At 39.4% G+C, this 14475-nt stretch overlaps 1 long non-coding RNA gene and 1 other non-coding gene across 2 annotated transcripts in view; both read right to left on the bottom strand.

Moving 5' to 3' along the window:
• The window catches only part of LOC139178701 (uncharacterized), an 88208-nt gene that overhangs the window by 17275 nt on the left and 56458 nt on the right, over window positions 1-14475 (bottom strand). The window lies entirely within an intron of this gene.
• On the bottom strand, window positions 2945-3016 carry TRNAW-CCA (transfer RNA tryptophan (anticodon CCA)). Its single transcript has one exon. It is a non-coding gene; the product is annotated as a tRNA-Trp (tRNA).

Here is a 14475-nt window from a genome sequence, read left to right as displayed (position 1 = left end):
AACTATGAAGGAGCAAGCAGGGACCTAAGAATAGGAGCAAGGACCTAAGAATAGGAGCAACTCAGTTGTCACCACCCTTAGGCCTACAGGGACAAAGGGAGGGAGGAGTTACCGGAAGCTGAAAAAGAGAGTAAGATATAAAGAGATGGTCTCAGAAACTTGACAGTAGCCGTGGCATTTGGCTAAGAACACAGTTAACCCAAGGCAGGTTCACAGCAAGAGAACCTAGGAAATGAATAATCTCACCTCATTCCTCTTCCTCCCAGCTATGGTGGGGGCTCTGTGCTGCTCAATCCAAACAGGAAGCATAGGGTGCCACAGCCTGCTGATGACAGCAGACAGTTTCCTGGAGTGGAAATCAGAGTAGAAAGGGTGGAGAGTAGATTTGGAGGGACAGAGAAAAAAACATCTAACCCACTCCATTTTACAGATGAGGAAATTGAGACTGGAAAGTTTAAGTTACTTTTTGTGGTCCAGAGCATATACTTTTTTTTTCTTTTTTCTAGCTTTACTGAGGAATACCTAACAAAGAAGAGCATATTCTTTTAATCACTATACTATGTAATCTCTCTGAGCAAGTAAAAATCCAGGCAGAGTGCCATATACATAAAACATGCTTCACAGATGTTATTTTTCCACTTCATTTTAGCCTCCACTGGCAAAGAGAAACCACTGATAAAATCAGTGTCCAGATCTTCCGTACGCAGGGTGCTCCCCCCAGCAAACGAACTAAAGCTCCCTCCCAGGGAGTCAGCCCACATCTCGCAGTCCACACAGTCCCAAAGCACCAGGGAGACCACAATATAAATGTAAAAGACATGCTGCTTTTCCTCTCTGCATTTCTAAACTAACTTGAGTCACTGGCTGTACCACAAAAATAAATCAAAATGTGAGAGTCTGTGAATAGTTGCCATTCGAGGTGCAACTGATTTGTTACACAAGGCACACAGTAACCAGAGGCACACAGACCAAGAGAACAGGGTGTCTGACAATGTGTGCAGACTCCGGCAGCAGCGCCTGCACAGGCCCTCTCTAAGAAAATCAAAGCGCTTGACTGGAGTCTTCTTAATCCAATTCATGCTCTTGCTTCACTCTTGTCAGGAAGGTGGGTGGCAGACGTTATTTATCATTCCAGTGTCACCAGTGGGCTCAGAGAGTGACATGATTTACCTATCGTCAAAGGAGTTTTCAAAACAGCCTAACTCCATTTGACACATTCTTTTCAGCAAGCGAGATATGCTGTCGGTCCATACCTTGAATGTGTCAATATTATTTGCAAGTGACACCCACATCCCCATCCCATGTGATAGAGTTAGGTTAGTCACTTGAAAGAGTTGATAGGGAGGTTATTCAGAAAAGAGGAATGCTGGAAAATTTGTACTTTGGGGGCTATGCATCACATGGATGAGAGACTGATAATTCTAATGCTGATACGTGCAGGAGATGGCTGCAGGCAGGGTACCTCAAGTAAGTGTGCGTATGACCTCACTTAAGGCTCAAAAGCACCGCAAGAAGGGGTACTACTGTCTGTATCATTTTACAGAACAGGAACATGAGTCCAGAGAGATTAAGTAACTTGCCTGGAGACAGGGTTGGATTCTTGGAGATGCACCTTTAGAAGGGACCAGCACTTGGTTCAGGGCTCTACTGTAGACATCATGAAATTCCTTATAACTTCTAAACAAGGGGACCTGCGTTTTTATTTTGACCTGCACTTTATTTACCAGGCTGTGCAAATACTGTAGCAGGCTCTGCTTGGAGGCATCTATCCTATAAATACCTACAAGTTGTCCCAGGAAGAGGGGAATGACAAGATGCTCAGGTCCCTGGTCTCACAAAGCTGCCATTCCACAGAGGGAGAAAGATGACAAAGGAACAGCAAGATAATGACAGATGGTGATGACTGCTATAAAGAAAGTAAACAGGGGGGTGAGATACAGTAAATGTGGATGGGTAGGTGCTACTTTATATAGGGTGATCACCTTTGAACAGGTAACACTTAATGAGACCTGAGACTAAGAAGGATCTAGCCTGTCAGGACCCAGAGACAGGCTCCGAACAAGGGAGTGCAAACAAGGGTAAAGGACCAAAGGAGGAAGGAGTGGGACCTGTGTGGAGGGTCCAGGAAGAGTCCTCAGGGACTTCACTTGTGTGATGGGAGCTGAAGTGCGGACAGTGAGAGGACAGGCGCAAGTTGAAATTAAGGATTAGGCAGAAATCATATACAGGGGGCTTTTTAGGACAAGGTTAGGAACTAGGATTTGAAGCTCCTGCACTGTGAGGTTAGTAAAGCGTATATTAATCAAGGGCATGAGACAAGGTGATGCAATTTTAAGATCACGCAGGCTGTTGCGTGGAGAACAGATTGGAGGAGGGCAGGAAACACAGGAGTAAATCACAACTATAACCCACCACCACACATCATGGCTTCCAACAGAACCAGTTAGACAGCACAGGAGGATTTCAGGAAGGGCTTCAGAGAATCTACATGAAACTGAGTCACATTTCATGTGCATCTGTGTGTACTTGCACACACACATGCACACTTATAAGGCATCTGGAGAGTCCACGTATAATTGATTCACATTTCATAAGTATAAAGATAAATTTTAGGACAAGATTAGGAACTAGGATTTGAAGCTCCTGCACTTGAATTTAGCAAGATTAGGAACTAGGATTTGAAGCTCAGTCATGTCCGACTCTTTGCGACCCCATGGACTGTAGCCTACCAGGCTTCTCCGTCCATGGGATTCTCCAGGCAAGAATACTGGAGTGCAGGATGGGGAACACATGTATACCTGTGGCGGATTCATGTTGATGTATGGCAAAACCAATACAATATTGTAAAGTAATTAACCTCCAATTAAAATAAATAAATTTATATTTAAAAAAAAGAAAAAAAAAGAATACTGGAGTGGGTTACGATTTCCTTCTCCAGGGTATCTTCCCAACCCAGGGATCGAACCCAGGTCTCCTGCATTGGAGGCAGACACTTTAACCTCTGAGCCACCAGGGAAGCCCACATTTTAAATAAAATATTAAAAAATATATATATACACAAATATATCATATTCCAAATTTACATTCATTAATTTGTGAAGCTGGATTAACTCAAATTTGTATATATATAAACCTGAGATTTAAAATTCCTTTGCTATCTCTGCTTATTAGAAGAGTCTCCTAAGATGACACGATGAGATAATTAACACCATTACTATTTAAAAACATTATTAAGTGCTTCCTAATACCGTACAACCAGAACAAAATAAATAGGATGCTGCTGGGACCAACAGAAAATTGCATCTCTTATCCAAAGTTCGCAATTTCACATTTGGTGATCCCGAGCTTACCACTGGCTATTTTTAAAGAAAGGAAGATGCTATGTATTTAAAGGCATATATTTGTTTTGTATTCTTAAAGAATGATTTCTCTATTTAATGTTGACATAGCAAATGATAATGAATACTGACACATAAGGCAGGTCCATTCCTAAAGTTGCACATATATTCACTCATATAACCTGAAAATAGTGAAAACATTCTATTATTAGCCCCCTTTTCACAGATGAAGAAACTGAACTATAGAGAACTTAACTCTTCATATTAATAACTGAATAGCAATGCTGCATGAGTGTGCTCCGTCACTCAATTGTGTCCAACTCTTTTTGACCCCATGGACTGTAGCCTGACAGGCTCCTCTGTCCATGGTATGTTCAAGCAAGAATACTGGAACGGGCTGCCTTTTCCTCCTCCAGGGGATCTTCCTGACACAGGGATTAAACCTACATCTCCTGTGGCTACTACACTGGCAGGTGGATTCTTTACCACTGAGCCACCTGCGAAGCCCCAAATAACAAGGCTGCACTGCTTGTAAGCAGTCGTTTCAGAAGAAACACCCAGGTAGTCCGGGTGTAGAGTTCATGCTGTCAAGTATATGTTGGAAGATATGGGTGGTAAACTACAGCCCATGGGCCAAATCTGGCCGTCTGTTTTTGCAAATGAAGTCTTATTGGAACAGCCACACTCACTGGTTTACAGGTTGTTCAAGCCTGTTGTAGCAAACCTGATTTCGCTACACCAGCAGAGTTGGGCTGTCATAGCAAAGATCGTATGGTCCAAAAACCCTAAAATATTTACTACCTGGTCCTTTACAGGAAAAGTTTACTGAACCCTGCCCCAAACTATACTGCATGTATACTTGTCAGGCACTGTTCTAGCACCAGGGATGACACGCACATGGAACAAACGAGACTCCTGTTCTCATGGTGCTTATAATTCTATAATGGATTTTGTAAGATTGAATGGGTGTGTGTGTGTGTGTGTGTACATGTGTGCACACGCTTGTTTGTATATGGACACATGCAGGGGAGCAACAGTCTGCTGCTATAAATTTTGACCATCCAAGTACAGATGATCCCTTACATTTTATGCCTTTGTTTAAAAAAAAAAATCTAATAGTAGCAGAGCCTTGGGTGTCTTAGAATTGCTTTGAAAGAGAAAACAATTGATATCGTTCTAGGGCCTTCTGTCACAGGCAAGTTACAAAGAGCATGGCTCTGACACAGCAGAGTAATTCTCATGTATAAAATACACCTGCCTATTAGAACTGTACAGCTGCCTTGTTCTTGACAAGTATGCCAATAAAAGGCTAATTAATAAAACAAAGATTGCTAAAATTGATAAATGTTTATAATAACCAAATCTGAGCTTGCAACTGAAAAGGAAACCTGGCTAGTACTGCAGGAATTAAAATATTTCTCAATCAAAACTCTACCTGCAATATTTATTTTTTCCTTACACCCTTGGTAGATGCTATTAAGATTTTGTGATTGTCAACATTACCATGGCAACCTGTTTGAGAAGGGATGCAAAAAGATGCACTTAGGCTTCTCTATAGCTGATACTCACCAATAGTGCTCGTCTTTGATTGAAAGGGTGAGGTACAAATTCTTGATGTAACCAGCATCCTATGCCAAAGAACTTGCTTTTTTTTTTTTTGGCAGATTATCAAATAATTAAGAAATTCATTGAATTCCTAATACGAGCTGAATCCTGGCAAAATTTCACAGTTGTAATCAAAACGTGGTGAAAAATCCATCGATAGAGAATAGTTTGCTGATCATATTATCATAATTGTTGATTGATAGATGACATTAACAGTCTAAACACAGATTTTCTTCTCTCTTTAAAAATGCATTCCTAATTCTAACATGTGGCCTTACCTCATGAATTTTGAAGCCACTCATCTAGAATTTGTGATTCAAATTCAATCAGAATGTATTGAGTTCCTACCAGGTGCCTTCACAAGCATCTTTTATTGAATTCTCTCAGCTACACAACCATTCTTGGAAGTAGACATTATCATTCCTATTTTGTAGATGAGTAAATAGAAGCTCAGAGAGGCTAAGTAACTTGCCGAAGGTCACCCAGTGAGAGAAGGACACAGCCAAGAGTCAAATACTACTCTGTTTATGATACTTTCAGGCCCAAGCTAATGTCTATCATTCCTTAGCAATGTTTTCTTAATAGAATGTTGATTATATATAGGACAGAGGAAAGGGCAATATTAAAATAAGTGAGGCAATTATTTTCAAGAAGCTCAAGCTCTTTAACATCTAACACCACTATTCAAATCCTTACATATTTGATGAATATAAATAGTTCTCTTACTTATTAAACCTTGAAACAAACTGTGCTGAATATTCTCCAGTCATCCCTTCAGACACACCCTCCTTCAATTTCCACCCTATTCCATGCTATGGGAGGCCTTTCTTGCCCTCTAGCTTTCTTGTGGGTTCAGTCAATGCACAGCACCACAGAAGATCAAAGGACAGAAAGCAAGTCAGGGTATTTATTCCCCTACCTTCCTACAAGTTGGCAGTGGCTTCATTCCTTTGATAAATGTTAAGCACCTCCCAGGCCACTTTATCCTAGAGCTGCAGTTCTCACCAGATTTCAGCAGAAACTGTCTACTTCTGTGCCTCCAGGCCTAGAGGGTGACAGTACTTTCTTACCACTGCTATCCTGGGGTGCTTCACCACACCATCCCTTGTGAGTTTCCTTTAACCCAGCCTTTTATCAATAGTCCCGTCACTGAGTGCTATTCAATCGAGGCTCTTCAGGTGAGACCTTCGATTACTCATTTAAGATCTTTCCTCTTTTCTAAAATAACCATTCATGCCATAAATTTTCCTCTCAGCACGGCTTTTGCTGTGTCTACAAATTTGATATGAATTCTTTTATTCAGTTCAATGTTTTATTTCCCCTGAGGCATTCTTTTTCAACCACAGATTATTTAAAAGTGTGGTGGTTTAGTTTAAAATTGTTGGGAGATTTTTCTGTTCTTTCTGATACTAGTTTTCTGTTCCATTTCTGGTCAAATACATTCCACATGGTTTCAGTGCTTTTAAATTTATTGAGGTTTGTTTCATGGCCCACATATAGTTTATATTAGTATATGTACCATGCTCAAAAACAATGTGTATTTTGCTTCGTTGGGTAGAGTGTTCTATCTATGTCAGTTAGATTACTGGTCAGTGGTAATGATAAGTTCTTCATCCTTGCTGATTTTCTGTCAAGTTGCTCTATCAGTTTTCAATTATAATCATGGATTTGTCCATTTCGTGCCTTAGCACTATCATTTTTGTTTTGCTTATTGTGCAGCTCTGTTGCTTTGGCACCTCAGTTATCACCTGGTGACGATGGGGCTCAGTCCCTTAGTCCATCTTCGTAGGTGGGAATAAGGGTAGGACAGTGTTTTTTTTCTGTACAGCAGCTGTTTTCTAAAAGTTTTTTGTCTTGCTAGGCTGCCCTTTTCCAGTCTTTTGGGTAAAGAAAGCAGGCTTTTGTTGGGGCTCATTTTGCCTGGACCCATTGGTCATTTCAAGTTGCCAGTTTCTTTGGCAGCCTGTCTGGGATGTGGGAGACAGAACACACAAACACACAAAACCCAGGGGACTCGCTGCCTTGTTATTATTCGGGTCCTGAGGTCTCTAGTCAGTCTGCCTTTCACAGTATTCTTATATATTCTTTATATTTGTAACATAATGCATTATAATAATGATTATACATATATGTAATTTATAATATATATAGTTAGTATTTATATAAATGTTAAATTACATTATTTCTAGGGTTTTCAGTTATACTAAGCAGAAGGAATAGGACAAAACATGTCTATTCCATCTTCCCTGAAGCAGAAGTCTTCAGGTCAGGTAGCTTGAAACAGAAAATTTAATACATGAAACTAGTTAGAAAAGGTTGGATGAGCTGAAAAACTAAACAGTGAATAAGGAGACCACCCAAAGATCTGCAACAGCAGAAAGTGGCTTCTACCCTAGGACTAGCGGTACACAGAGTACGGGTTGTAATCAGAGCCTAAAAGTTGGAGCTGCCCAATGGGAGACTGGACCATAGAGGGGAAGGACTGTCCAACAGAGAGTCTGAAGGAGCTGAAGACCAGTTATGGACTAGCCCCAACCCGAGGAAGAGACAGACAGTGAAAAACTACATTGGCTTCTCCCCTGACATCTCTTCCTCAGTCCCCTTCCAGTGCCTCCCAACAGACAAAACAGCTGGAAGCCCCATGTCAGAGGAAATGTCATTTACAGGAGTTAGACATCTTGGACACTGAGTAGAGAAGGGTGAGGCAGGAAGCAAATATGGAGGCAAACAGATGCCTGGCACAAAGATGCATAGTTATTTCAGAGCTGCCTTGGATCTGAAGTCAACAATCCTTAAGAGAAGCATGTGCTAATGGCAAGAACATAGTAAATATCTCAGAAGCTACAAGAATGTATTATTGGGTGGCCTGTGTGTGTCTGGAGGAGGAGGAAAACCAGCCTAACATACCCTAAAACGTCCAGATTATTTCCTTAAAATCCATCCACTATACTCTGGCTATAATGTCGTAGCTTGAAAGATAACCACAAATATTTATTCTTGTGACTATGCTATCTTTAGACTCTGGTGTTCTGATAACTGGGGAAAAATAAGCCCAAAGGTATGGCTGTGCCCACCTCAGTAATTATTCTTTATTGGGCTAGAAGTCTCGTGGTGTGTTTTGTTTTTTCCATTCATTAGTGAAACTACCTGTGTGGTAGTTCCGTGCACCGAGATGGTCTGAGTAGAAGCTGGCTATGTTCCCCTTTCAGATGGGTACATGAACTTAAAAAGGGCACTAGAAAATGTTCTGTTTGAACAGGGAAAAGTTTAACAAATAGATGTTCCACGCCTATGAGTAGATCAATCCACAGAGAAGACCAACAGATTTTAGATGCACAACTACCACTGCATCAGCGGCGTCAATTTGGTGACAATCCATGTGAAATGTCTTGGAAAGTTTCCGGTAGAAAGTTTAATTCAGCACAACCTATAAAGTTAACAATGAAGAATGATGAGTGGAAGAACTTAAGCCAAATGTTGTAAAGAATGCAGTCAAAGAACCCATTTTAATGAACAACTACTCTATCCATCTAAATTCTTATCCTTTCACTATTATTTTGAGAATATATTTCTAAACCTGGGAGACTACGTCAACATTCCTATACAATTATTTTATAGCTCAGACTTGTTATACTCCTCTCAACAGTGTGTGTGTGTGTGGAAGGGTTACGTAAAAGAATTTATGTACAGGACAAATAAGCTATCTCTGTTCTCACAAATGAGTAATTGCCTTGACTGTTTTTTCCCAATTAGTATAGCAACCTAGAGCTGACTGTACTAGTGTTAGAAGACCAGTACATAAATTATCCTTCAACTGTCATTCAAAACAAATATCAAGACAGAATTAAATATCAGGCAGGGGGAAAAAAAGCATGGTATGCATGGTTTAATAATAACATACAAGGATAGCCAGCACAGTACTTGAATAAGATGGAGGTGACAAAAGTCAATTAAAATCTTGAGACAGTTTTTGAGATTTGGAATATTAATTAGCAAAAGCAACAACAGAATACCGGCATAAACAGGCACATATTTTGAAATCTTGTTTGTAGTTCAAGAAGCCATTTTTTAAAGAGCACTTGAGAGACTGAAAAGATGCATCTAGAAAAGAAAGCAATTAAAATAATTCAGAACTGGAAGACTCTACGTCAGCCTGGCACATGTAATACAAAAGGATATGGTGGTCAGCAGGGCATGACAGGAAAACTACTAGGACAGCTATTTCTGTGGGACCCTGTAGTGTTTATTTTTTTCTGGCAAAAGCCACTTTAAAAACACACATGTGAGAAAGTCTGTTACAAGCCTATAGTGTTGTAAACCATCATGAATTGCCTCTTTCAAGCATAAGTGAAAGAAAGGCCATTTCTGCTCTGGTTAAGCAAATCATATTTGTCCACAATAGGATTAGAGATGCCACAGACTGGGTAGTTTGGCTCTATTTCTGTGACAGGATGTCTACCCTGCAAAAATAAAAATAACTAACATCTTTCAAGAGCCTTCTGTATACCAGGAATTACAGTAAGCTTCTAAATGTGTCAGTCCTTCCAAAATGTAAACTACAGGAAGGCAGGGAAACTTGCTTGTTTTAAACATTATTTCACTCTTACACCCAGCACACAGTAGGAACTCAATAAATATTTTATCAATGAATGGCGTTTTTTTCAGTAGTTAAATTTTTGTTTATCACTTCTGCAATCAGGAAAAAATAAATTGTGGTTTACTACCTCTTGATAGCAGCCATGAAATCAAAAGACATTTACTCCTTGGAAGGAAAGTTATGACCAACCTAGATAACACATTCAAAAGCAGAGACATTACCTTGCCAACAAAGGTCCATCTAGTCAAGGCTATGGTTTTTCCAGTGGTCATGTATGGATGTGAGAGTTGGACTGTGAAGAAAGCTGAGCACCGAAGAATTGATGCTTTTGAACTGTGGTGTTGGAGAAGACTCTTGAGAGTCCCTTGGACTGCAAGGAGATCCAACCAGTCCTTTCTAAATGAGATCAGTCTTGGGTGTTCATTGGAAGGACTGATGCTGAGGTTGAAACTCCAATACTTTGGCCACCTCATGCGAAGAGCTGACTTATTGGAAAAGACCCTGACACTGGGAGGGATTGGGGGCAGGAGGAGAAGGGGACGACAGAGGATGAGATGGCTGGATGGCATCACCAACTCGATGCACATGAGTTTGGGTGAACTCCGAGAGCTGGTGATGGACAAGGAGGCCTGGCGTGCTGCGATTCATGGGATAGCAAAGAATCAGACACAACTGAGCGACTGAACTGAACTGACCTCTTGATAGTCATGCCTTTGTGTAAGTCCCTCTCCTTGAGTGTGGGCTGGATCGACTGGCTGACTTTTAACAGGAATACAATGAAAGTAATGAAATGTCACTTCTGGATTAGCTTAGAAAATGACTCTGATTTCTGTCTTGTTCTCTACTGCTCTTTGGCTTGCTTATTCTGATGGAAGCCTGCTGCCTTGCTGTGAGTCACCCTACCAAAGGGTCCATGTGACAAGGAACTGAGGGAGGCCCCGGCCAACAGCCAGTGAGGAAAAGAGGCCATTACATTAGTCCAGGGGCTCCTGAGGAACTGCATTCTGTCACCAATGACATGGGAGAACTTGGAAGTAGACTCTCCAGCCTAAGTTGAGTCTAGAGATGACTGCAATGCTGGCCATGAAATCTTGTGAGACCCTGAGCCACAGTTACCCACCCAATCCATCCCTGAATACCTGACACACAGAAACTATGAGATAAAAGCACTTGTTTTGAGCTGATAAGAATGCATAATTTATTACATAGCCATAGACAGCTAAATCTATAGAACATAAATCTACAGAAAAACATCTTCTGTCACATTTTTCATCCCCCCCCCCCCCCCCCCCCCGCCAAGGCATTGTCATTATCTACTTTCTGCTCTTCATGGAATTACTTCTGTCTCTTAAAAATTGACCTGGCAATGTGGTAACAGCTGCTCCTTCCATGACCATGGAGGCTGTATTACAACTGAATGTTTTCTTATTTTAATATGGTCCCTAGCATATTTACAAAGGGAGTTTTAAACAGTTCCTGGAAAATTATAATTAAATCAAAGTTTAAAAGCTACTTTAAAATCCATTAAGTTTATTCATTAAAACACTGTACATATCACAATGATACTAAGTGTTAACATTGCTCTTCAGCCTCCTTCCTATTGAAGTTAAAATGGGTTCTCCCTATCTAGTTCCATCTATGGCATAATGACATCCATCTGTTTTCTTTCTAATAGCCAGACAACAGCTGCACAAAAGAGTCCTAAGGATTCACACCAATTCACCATTCCATTCTAAATATAGTTGACACCCTCTTGTCTGGCCCCCAAATTCCAATAATATGTACACATTACAGCTTACTTATGCATTGCCAATGTATAACCCCTAAAATTCTATAAGATACATCTAAGACTAAAATGAAACCATAGTAATATAACCTTTGAAACTGGAAGGGTCTTTGAGTTGTCATTATGAATAGAAATGAAATGAATAGAAATAGTTGCCATTATGAATAGAAATAAAATATAAATTATTTTACTTCATTAATGTGGGTCTCTTATAATGTAGCTTTATCACAGGCCTTTTGCTTATCTGCCCAGACTATAGATATTCTGTTTTATCCCCAGGGACTACCTGATATACAGTAGAAACTCAGAAATATATGCCTAATGATTTAATACAAGAACTCCACCATCATATCTTCATTATTTTCAGCATTGTCCTAGCTCTCAAGAATTGACAAGAAAGGGGAGGAAATAGACAAACAACAATGATGTACTGAATAAAGCAGTAATAAGAACTGCTTTGGGAAGTATTCAAAATTATATTAGGAATTTATTAAAATCACACAAATCCCTGGACCCCAGCCTCCAAGTGAATTTCTAATTTCATATGTGAGGGAGTTGCAAGCAAATTTTTCTTTTCTTTTTTTTTTTCCTAATGTTTACTTATTTGTTTGGTTTCACTGTGGGATCTTCAATCTTTGTTGTGGCATGTGGGCTCAAGTTCTCTGACCAGGGATCAAACCTGGGCCCCCTGCATTGGGAGGGTGGAGTCTTAGCCACTGGACCACCAGGGAAGTGCTAGCAAACTTTTTCTATAAAACAGCCATAGAGTAAGTATTTGAGGCTTTGCCAGCCGTATATTTCTGTTGCAGCTAATCAACACTACTACTCTAGTGTGAAGATATCTGTAGACAACAGGTAAGTGAACAAACATGCCCAGGTTCCAATAAAACATTATATGTAGACACTGAAATCTGAATTTCAGAAATTTTTCACATCATATTGTTCTTCAATTTTTTTAACCATTAAAAACTATAATAACCATTCATTGCTCCTGGACTATACAAAAACAGACAGCTGGCCATATTTGGCCTGTAGGCCATAGTGGCAAACCCTTGGCACAGATGAAGGAGCACAAACTCTGGAATCTTTGTGACCTAAGTTAATATTCCAGCTCTGCGCCTTTCTAGCAGGGGACTTGGGCAAGCTATTTTCCCATATGCACTTGTCTCTTCACCTGAGAGATGAGAGACTTCAGTAATATCTACTTCATCCATAGGATGACAAGAAACTTGAAGACCAAAAAAAAAAAAAGAAAAGAGGCTAACAGGCCTGTCTGCTAAAACAACAACTGTGCTACTTGAATTATCATAGTAAACATGTTTTCTTTTAACATGCCAATCAGAGAACTAATTTGGACATGGAATTTAATTAAATGCAGTTGGCTGCATCACTAATAAACTCTTCTCTCTTCATCATATTCTATTACACAGTAGTCACTTCTTTTTGGCATTTGTTATTGTAATGTGATGAGACCTCACCATAGCATGTCATGGAGTGCACCAGGCAGCATCTTTTATTTTTATATGACTAGGTTTTAATGGGATTTTACAATTTAGCTCTAGGATGTCTAGCTTGCCAAATCATTCAGCAAATGCTAAGGAAATTGTCTTAACTAGCATACTGCAAGTAAATGGTTCAATTTAATACATCATAAAAATAATAAAAAGAGGAAAATAAAATGGATAGGAAAAAAAATCATTTTGGAGGAAAGCCTAGTTTCCTACTGAATTAAGATGTTAAGAAACAAAGTTTATCTTTTATTTCTTCCATTTATAGAGGGAGAAGCATTATAGCTACTGTGATCACGATTCCCTGCAAACCCCTCCCCTCCCAAAAGACATGTTCTTAGTATAATCACATTTACTTTACACCAGGCCTGACAAGTAGTCAGTCATCCAGCATCTTTTCACAATCTTTCCCTGATAAAGACGAGTCTTAAAGGAGTATCTAAATAACAGAACATTATGCATTAGGACTACAAGCAAGTATGCAGTGGTGAGGGTAGTGAGACAGTACGGTTACAGGCAGAAAATAAGCCCACCTCTGTTATCTGCAGGACCCAGGGAAGGAGCATAAATGGAGAATACATGGCATGTTGAAATATTTAGAAATTATAAATCAAGCAGCATCTCACCCAAAGTACTAGGCCCAATATCCGGGACTTGCCCTCCAGCCTGGATGTTAAAAGCCTGCTGGACTGTGTAATAGCACAGATATGCTGGGCAAGACAGGATGGAACCTAGACCTTGGTTCCCACCTTGGACTTCTGAGTGGTAATTGGATTTAAACACCATTAGAACTCATGATCAAGTTCAGCAAGGTCGCAGGATACAAGATCAATGTGTAAAAATCAATGATATTTTGAGACATTAGCAATGAAAAATACAAAGCCAAAATTAAGAAAGCAATTATATTCATAGTAGCATGAAAGATAAAATACTTAGACATAAAATTAATAAATATCAAGTGTATACTCTTTAGGAAACATTTTTCAAAGAAATTAAAGAAGACCTAAATAAATGGAAAAGACATTCTATATTCAAGAATTAGTAAAGTAAATACTGTTAAGATAATAATACTGTCTAACTTGAACAGATTCAATGCTATCCATATCAAAATCTCAGCTGGCTTTTATTGCAAATATTGACAACTTGGTCCTACATTTCACATGGAAATGAAAGGAACTCAGAATAGCTAAACCACCTTTGAAAAAAGAAGAGCAAACTTGGAAGACTCAATTCTCAATTTCCAAACTAACTATATAGCTGTAGTAATCAAGATACTGGTAACAGTTGGAGATATATAAATCAATAAAATAGACTTAAAAATCCACAAGTGTAACCTCAATTGATTTATGTCAGTTGATTTTTCACAAGACTACCAAGACAATTCAATGGGGGATATACTTGTCTTCTCAACAAATGGTTTGGGGATAGTCACAAGGTAAAGAGGTTTAATCCCCACAGTCTAGAAAATCTGACTCAAAACGGATCACAGAACTAAATGTAAGAGGTATACTATGAAACTTTAGAAGAAAATATAGAAGTAAATCTTTATGACTGTGTTAGGCAAAGCCCTCTGAGATATTACATCAAAAGCACAAACAACAGAAGAAAAAAACAGATAAATTAGACTTCATCAAAAATTAA

The sequence above is a fragment of the Bos indicus genome, chromosome 22 (assembly GCF_029378745.1).
Source record: "Bos indicus isolate NIAB-ARS_2022 breed Sahiwal x Tharparkar chromosome 22, NIAB-ARS_B.indTharparkar_mat_pri_1.0, whole genome shotgun sequence".
Taxonomy (NCBI): Eukaryota; Metazoa; Chordata; class Mammalia; order Artiodactyla; family Bovidae; genus Bos; species Bos indicus.
This window is presented reverse-complemented; position numbering and strand designations above follow the sequence as displayed.